This window comes from Pollicipes pollicipes, unplaced genomic scaffold (assembly GCF_011947565.3).
Source record: "Pollicipes pollicipes isolate AB1234 unplaced genomic scaffold, Ppol_2.1 Scaffold_3447;HRSCAF=4054_pilon_pilon_pilon, whole genome shotgun sequence".
Classification (NCBI taxonomy): domain Eukaryota; kingdom Metazoa; phylum Arthropoda; class Thecostraca; order Pollicipedomorpha; family Pollicipedidae; genus Pollicipes; species Pollicipes pollicipes.
Window position 1 is genome coordinate 29,932,491 of NW_023596297.1, and position 8,517 is coordinate 29,941,007.

Sequence of the window (8,517 nt, forward strand, 5' to 3'; positions counted from 1 at the left end):
TAGTCAGATAGTTCCGGATTTGGCCGCTGGATGGCAGTGTCTGCTCGTTTGTTGAATGGCGCTGCGCAGAACCTGTCGGCCGCATTGGCTGCTGTCTGCCGGCGTTTTGAACCAACATGGAGCGGGCAATACCTCTTTGAGGTCTAGCACGCTCTTTGCACTCTTCTTCCTTTTGGCTTGGCTGTGCATGCTATGTACAACCTTGTGGCCGTCGAGCAGTTACAGTCCGAAGATGAATATTTGACATAAGAATAAGCGTGAACCTCATTCTTGGAAGTTCTTAGGTCTTAGACATTTATGCGACAAAATCTCTATTAGATCAAAGCGCAGGAGGGCAAATAAAAGGCCGTGATGCGACGTTAGTATGCAACTTTTGTGAATCCTGCTCTGGACAGGCTTCTCTGTTTTCTTCGAGACGTTTGAATTTAATTAGTCGGGTCAGGGTGTACATTCCCCGCTCCTCTGGCAGCGAGAGCCGGGAGAGGCGCGCCGCACACGGGACCAGCTGACACCCTCAGCCGCCACTCCTGCCGGGAGCTGGGTACGCAGCTCGCCGCGGGGGACCACGTCGGCATGATGCCAGCCCAACCGGGCGCCAGGCAGTTCATGTTTCAGCACGTTTTTACCTTGGTTGATTGTGTAACGGACACAAGGTTGTGGTTGAGCCGCGCCTAGGGCTCGAAAATGAAATGTTGCAGGTTTACTGTCTGAAGTGATTGTTTGGGCAGATCTGAAAAGGATTGGCTTAGTTGTTTCCTGTCATACACGTTTTTCGGGGTTAATGCATTTTGTGTAAACTTAGAGGTCATTAAACGTCTCAGGGGGACAGTTCGCGTCTGCAAATTGGCTGGTGTATGCGTCTTTTTCAATTTGTCGAGATGAAATCAAGGTTAGTTGCTGCGACCTCGTGCTTACAAAAGCGATGAGCCGAATTGAATACATTCGTAGCGTTTGTGTTGACGTCATAGATCTTAGTCTGACCCTGCATTCTCATGGAATTTCTGCAATTTGTCCGCCAAACCGCAGGCCATATTGGCACAACTGCTGTCAGGCCTTCCACCGTCGAGGGTCTTCCCATATCCCCGCCATCCATGCCGGGCGCAGGAGATCGCCGCTCTGACGGCGCCGGCCGGGATCCATCCCCGTCATCGCACAACAGTCCTTGCTCGCTGCGCCGCCAGCCGCCGCTGCCAGCGCACGTGCCCAGACGCGCTGCACAGCGGCGCGGCCTGCGCGGCCCGGGCGTGGCCGGCCTGCTGGTGACACACACCTGTGGCCGGCGCCTGCAGCCGGCGGCCGGCGACGGGCGCCCGCCGGCCGGCCGATTACAGTTGTGTCGGCGGCATTCCCGGCGCCCCCCTCCAACGCGGCGCGGAGGTGATGGCCGCTTGCCGGCGGCGGCATCGCGACTGCCTGCTCCATCATGCGGCGGAGCCGTCGTGTCCGATCCGATCTGACATCAGCCGCGGACGGTGCACCGAGGAGAGAAATGACCTCCGAAGGCGAGCCCGTCCAGAGCTTCATGCAGTACACGACCTATACAACTTCGATTTCATATCCGTGCCTGGAAAAACTATTAAAGCTCGTTAAACGTTTCAGGCGTTAAACAAGCCACAGTGCGAATGATGAACATGATCATAGTGGAGACCAATTTCTGAGGCAGTATACGTCGGAGAGGCATAGGAGCATCGCCTGGTTAAAAGGCTTCGCTTACTACATCTTAATCCATAAGTTGTTCTGTGCCTTAAGCTGGAACCAACAAAAGAGTTGCTTACTGCTCATTATAAGTTAGCGTTTGCGGTCGTTTCGTAAAGAACTCTGCTTTGGTGCCTTGCAACGAAAGCGGGTCGATCTTCTGTGTTCCTTCGTGCGTGTTGGGAGCGAACCAGGCGTGGGAAACCGGGGTCGCTCTATTGTTTTACAGGAAAATGGTGTGGTTATACCCGATGTACATTTTCACTTAACAGGAAAGTGAAAAACGGTTGCACTTAAAAACACGCTTAAAAGCTGCAGGACACCTTATTACCTTTCCTGATTGTTAAGGACAGGTGGAAAAGTCGTCACACATCAAGCAACTTCTAAGCGATGCGACATCATTGGAGACTTGGTTTACCATTCGACAGCCACGTAAACATCACTGCCGCTAGAGAGTTCGAATCAGCGAATGCACCGAGCTCGGAACCGTGGAGAAGTACGAAGTGGGTCCCGCTGCCAGCAGCACGTGCCAGTCCGTATGCTGCAAACATGCTGTGCTCAAGCCACGCCTTCCAACACAGCCGTCTCGCCCCGGCCGGGCGAGTCCCGCCGCCTCGCTTGGGTCCCCAACGACCGGACGCTGTGTTTATTCGCTTAGATATATAGGCCAGCTTGTGATATATCTAGCCTGTTATCTGGCTTATGCACACTGCACCATGTACTGCAATCAGACTTGTAGTTACCTTAAGTGGTATCAATTTCGTTGAGGACTTATTAGGGTTCGGACTCGGCTCCATTGGTTACTCAACCGAAGTGGATTCAAAATTGATCCCCATGGTTTGCAACAGAACGGGAATTGATCCGATCCCGCTCGAAATTCCCTATCCTCAAGATGACTCAGCCACAATCTCTGAGGTGTTTACATGGCAAGCCTGCCGCTGCACAGGATGACGTCCAAGCTAGTTCGTGCTCACATTTAATGTTTCGCTCAACTTCGCAGGGAAACCAATCTGCTAAGTTGGGCGGGGAGGCAAGAGGGTCTGGTTCGGAGGCTGGGGTTGGGAAGTTTCAACAATCCAAAATTTCCTGGTTTGAAATGCAGAAAAGTTTGTCCTATTACCGCTGCCTTACCGATGTTTTCAAGGAATCTCAAATATTATGCCATGTGCGCACGAATGCATGCATTTTTAAATCTACACGCAAAGCAGCTGTCTTGTTGTAGGCAACTTTTGCATATTTCTTTTCAAAACCACCCACAATTGTAATTGTGCTGGGGTCAGATTCGGATTCGCTTCCAATCTTCAACAGTCGCACGGAACCAAGTTAAGGTGCGGCTATGTGGCGCCGGTAGTGCAGTGGTTAACGCATCTGCGTTAACCACTACGTGTCTGGGGAGGTGCCAGTAGTGTAGTGGTTAACGCGTCTGCGTTGGCTGCTGCGCGTCTGGGAAACCAAACGTACGGGATTCAATTCCCCGCGGTAGGTGCCCTTCGTGCCAGGATGAGATGCAGGTAATGTCATATAGCCTCAGTAGCTGAGTGCGCCGTAAAGCCCCAGTGACACACAAGATTTGGCTGCAGTCGCTTCGGTTTGAATTCGGAATCGATTCCACCCAACATAAATCAAGCACACACCTGACTGCAATGCACAAGCGTGCTTTGCGCGCCGAGCATTCTAGCGCTAGGGCGGATTCGCTCCAGCAGCTCCGCCACAACAGCTTTGCTCGGCATCTTCCAACATTCTCGACCCGCCCAGCCACACCAGCGTCACGCCGCGTGAACGGGCGAGGAGGGCGAGCCACACGCAACCTGTCCGCCCGGTGTGCCCGATTAGCCGGCTTTTGACACGCCGAACCGCCGGGTGAGCGCGGTCCGCGCCGGCGGCTGTGCGTTAGCGGGTGACCTGCGACCTCGCGGGCCGCAGGCCGTTCGCCGCGGATTCTTGCGGCCGGACGCGTTCGCTGGCTGGCTCGTGGCGGCCGGACGCGTTCGCTGGCTGGCTCGTAGCGGCCGACCGGTCGCCGGCTGACTCATGACGAATCATGAGCCGAGACGGATATTTCCCTGTCCTCAAGTGCGCCGGGCAGTCACCGGCGGCTGTCAGCATACCCCTGCGGTGCATATTTCTCAGTTTAAAGCCATCTATCGAGAAGCAAAAACCCTGCAATCGGTGCTATCAACGCCCCCACTTGGGGGCTCAGCACAACGACGGCGGAGCAGGATACAAGCACAGGCGCGCCGTGTGCTCACTGGTCTATAAGAACCTACTTATGCCTTTGTTAGGGAGCATCAGTCCCCCGGCATCAGATATCCCATCAACCGTCCGGGCACGGCCGGCCTTGCGGCGGCTATCCTCTCGCCCCTCCCCCTCCCCCCCCGCCCGATTAAGACACCGACATGCATCCCACCACGGCCGCGTTGTGACCTCCGCGCCTCAGCTGCAGGTGTCCAGCCGTGATCCGCTGGCGGGCTGAGCCGGCTCGCCCAGCGACTCCGGCCGCGCCGCTCAGGGCGGCACGCACCTCCGCTGGCGTCATCACCTACGCGGCGGCCCCTGCCCGCCCCCTGGCACCTCTGCAGTGACCCGGCCGCGTGAGGCACACTCAGCGCCCGCCCGCACAACACGCCGGATTACGCCACCGGCCGGCCGGCCGCCCATCAGAAACAATAACACGCTGGAAGACGCGATTACCCAGCTGTTTTTGCTGACGGTTTATCGACGGCGGCCGTCCGTTCGGAGCGGACGGCGACGTCATGGCGCCGCCGGCCGATCTCCCGTTCGATCGGCGTTGGTGACTGTTGTGGCGCCCGATCAGCCCGGTCGGCCTGGCAGGCTCGGTTCTGGGCAGGCCGCTCGATCGGCGTTGGTGAATGTTGTGGCTCCCGGCCGGCCTGACGGGCTCGGTGCTGGGAAGGCGGTTGGGCGGGTTGCAGCTAGGGCAACACGCCTTGGCACGGCATGCGAGGTAAATCATGGCGCGGTAAACGCTCACATTCCGGCTGCTTGGGCCGGGCGATCGCTGGCCTATAGCTCTAGGGCCGGACGATCGCTGGCCTCTGGCCGCTGGGCCGCTTGAGCCAGACGATCACTGGCTTCTGGCTCTTGGGTCGGACGATCGCTGACCTCTGGCTGTTTGGCCCGGCGATCGCTGACCTCTGGCTGTTGGGCCGGACGATCGCTGACCTCTGGCTGTTTGGCCAGACGATCGCTGACCTCAGGCTCTTGGGCCGGACGATCGCTGACCTCTGGCTGTTTGGCCAGACGATCGCTGACCTCTGGCCGTTTGGCCAGACGATCGCTGACCTCTGGCCGCTGGGCCGGACGATCGCTGACCTCTGGCTGTTGGGCCGGACGATCGCTGACCTCTGGCTGTTGGGCCGGACGATCGCTGACCTCTGGCTGTTTGGCCCGGCGATCGCTGACCTCTGGCTGTTTGGCCCGACGATCGCTGACCTCGGGCTCTTGCGCCGGACGATCGCTGACCCCTGGCTGTTGGGGCGGACGATCGCTGACCTCTGGCTGTTGGGCCGGACGATCGCTGACCTCTGGCTGTTGGGCCCGACGATCGCTGACCTCAGGCTCTTGCGCCGGAGATCGCTGACCCCTGGCTGTTGGGGCGGACGATCGCTGACCTCTGGCTGTTGGGCCCGACGATCGCTGACCTCTGGCTCTCAGGCCTGTGGATGTCCGGGCGGCGGTCCTCTCAAGACCCGCCACCGCCGCAGTGGCCGCATTCCTCCGCCGCAGGAACGTCACGTGAAGGTACATTTGAGCTGTCCTGGGAAGCTTGTAACGAACATGGGAGGAGCCAGAGGAGTAACAGCGTCGGGAAATGTGGATAGGGGAAGCCACGCTTCACGTTTGCTTTGTTTTTACAATAACACAGGGTTAAGTCTAAATGTTAACAAAAGGTTGGAGAGAGATAACAATGCAATGGCAACAATGCCCATGACTCAGGAGTGAATCCAGGGTGTGGGCACGTGGTCATGATACCCTTGGGCCCCGAAAGGGCCCCATAGTCTCCGAAGAAGCCGGCTGAACAGATGCAATTTTTTGACACAAAACGCAACAAAGTTGAACTCCTTTGGGCCGCCAGGCAACCAGGAACAGCCACAAGCAAAAGTAAAGGGTAAACGGATCTGCAAACGGAATTTTTTCTGATTAAGAGGGTGGTAATTGGGAAATTTTAAGGCTTATACACTGTCCAGAGGTCCTATGCTGTTTCCGGGGAACAATACATCCACTTGCAGGGTCAATCAGATCGTTCAGGAGCCTTTCACGTTGCAATCGATTTCTTTGCATTTGCTCGGAGGGCCCTGCGCCGTTGGCGGGGCCCTTCCTGCTAGCGCGCCGAGACGCTCTTGCCAATCAGGGGCCTTCCACGAATTCTTTGCATTCGCCCGAAAGGCTGCGTACGCTAGAGCCAGTGCCTCATATGTTAAACTGCCGAGGTATTCTCGGTCGCTCGGGGGCCCTTCACCTACCCACACACGCGCGATATGCTCATGGGCCCCTCTTTCTTGGTCTAGGGAGCTTCCAATATTCTGTGACTTGTTGAAGGCACTACACTCTTGTTGGGGGCCTATCTGTTGACCTGCTTGGGCACACTCCGTCGTTCGGGGCGCTCCAAATTGAACCTTGGGTACTTCCAGTTTGAATAGAGGTCTCCGCACACTCGTCGGGACCCATCTGTTAACCTGCTCGGGCACACTGGATTGTTTAGGGGTTGTACACCTTAGATAGTTGAATCTAGGGCCGTACACTCCTGTCGGGGACCATCTGATAGTCTGCTCGATTACAGTCGATCTTTCCCGGGCCCTCCACACGGGGTCTCGGGTATTTCTTAGGTGAACTGAGTGCCCTTCGCTCTCGTCGGGGGCCCTATATGTTCAAAGATAGGGCCCCCGAGGAGACTTCAAAGGGGCCATCATAGGCCGAACGCACGCGTTTTCTTACACGGACAATACAAAATCGGACGTCCTTGCGCACACAGACGACCAAGAATAGTTGGAAGCGAAAGTAAAGAGTCCATGCGCAGACAAACGTATATTCTTCACCAATTGTAGTGTTTATTGAGAAAATTATTAGGCTCATTACGCTGTTCAGGGACCTTACCCTGGTGCCCGGGCCCTATATGTCCACTTACCGGGTCATTCTGATCGCTAAGGAGCCTTCCACGTTGTCCTCGATCTCCTTGCATTTTCTCGTTGGACGCTACGCTGCTGTTGGGACACTATCTGCTTACATGCCTGGGCACTTTTCTTTTGATCGATCAGGTTTTCCTCCACGGATTCTTCCCATTTACTCGAAACGCTGTACATGCTTTTTCCGGGTCCCATATGCCAGGGCATACTCAATTGCTCAGGGGACCTTCACAATGGTGTCGGATTCTTTCCACTTGCTCGGGTCGCGTTATGCTACTGTTGGAGCTCATATAACATAAAATACCGAGCCACGTGATGCTCAGGGGCCATCTCCTTTTATCTAGGGCTCTTTTACTTTGATCTCATTTGCAGAGGACCCCGAACTTCTATCGGGGCCCTTTCTGTTGACCTGCTCAGACACTCTTGGTCGCACAGAGGCGTGTATTCATTGCCACCATTTCTACCCATAACCAGACGCTTCTCGGAGTCAGTGTTCTGCTCTTGGTCGCAATACAGGGGATCCTTCAGCCTAAAATTGCCGCGCGCACTCTTGCTCGCACAGAGGCATGTATTCGTCGCATTAGTCTTTGCTAAATCTCCTTTGCTCAGAAGGCTCTGTGCTCTGCCCGCGGTCCTACATGTCAGTCTGATGGGGTTTTACCGAGCGTTCAGGGATCCACCGCGTCGGTCTTGGGTTCTTCTCGCTTGCTCTGAGGACCTTATACTAGTTGACGGAAGCCTCTTCATTGGCCTCCCGCGGCACCTATGACCGCTCAGGTTTCGTCCCTACTGGCCTCCGTGTCTTAGCCTCAGAACAGCAGTCGGATAGCGCCGATGAATTCTGAGCACAATGATCAAACATGATTTTACTTGTCTCCGACGTCGCATGCGTCATTTCCCTTGGCTTTTAGATGTGTGAAACCTATTGTACTTGTGCATCACGTTCATAGTACATCTTGAATCTGGAGATATTTTGTGTCCCTTTATGACGAAGGAAAACACTGCATTAGTCACCAGCCATCAGCTGATCACATCGACCAGACGGCTAGCCGTAAATTAGCTGGGAATCAAGATCGTGCGTGATGTGGGTGTCATTTGGCAGCCAGGTTTGTTTATTTTGCACGTTTTTAAAAACACAGCCTAAAACGACAGGACTCACTATGATTTGGAAAAATGAGTAAGTTGTATGTATGTGCAAATGAAGCACGCATAGCTTTCCGTGGCTGCGCACAGTGAGACGGCTTCCCGCATTTCCTTTTATGTATATATATATATATATATATATATATATATACATATATATATATATATATATATATATATATATATATATATGTGTGTGTGTGTGTGTGTGTGTGTGTGTGTGTGTGTGTGTGTACGGTTATGTGTGTATGTTATATGCCATTCCCCTCGGAATTTACTGGCCAAAATCGATTTTGGGGGTGGGACTGCAAACTCTTGGGGGCCCCACAATGTTGTGTGCCCCCCTTGAGGAAATCCTGGATCCGCCCCTACCATGAGCCTGCCTCTACGCTCATGGGTAGAGCCTCGTGTCACTTTGGTGACACTGGGCTCCCGATGGTCGTGTCACCAAATCAGCAAAAAAAGAAGAAAAAATAGAAAACACAGTCTGCTCCCCCCGGAAACATTTCAAGGCTCCGGTCTAGGTTGTGAGTGG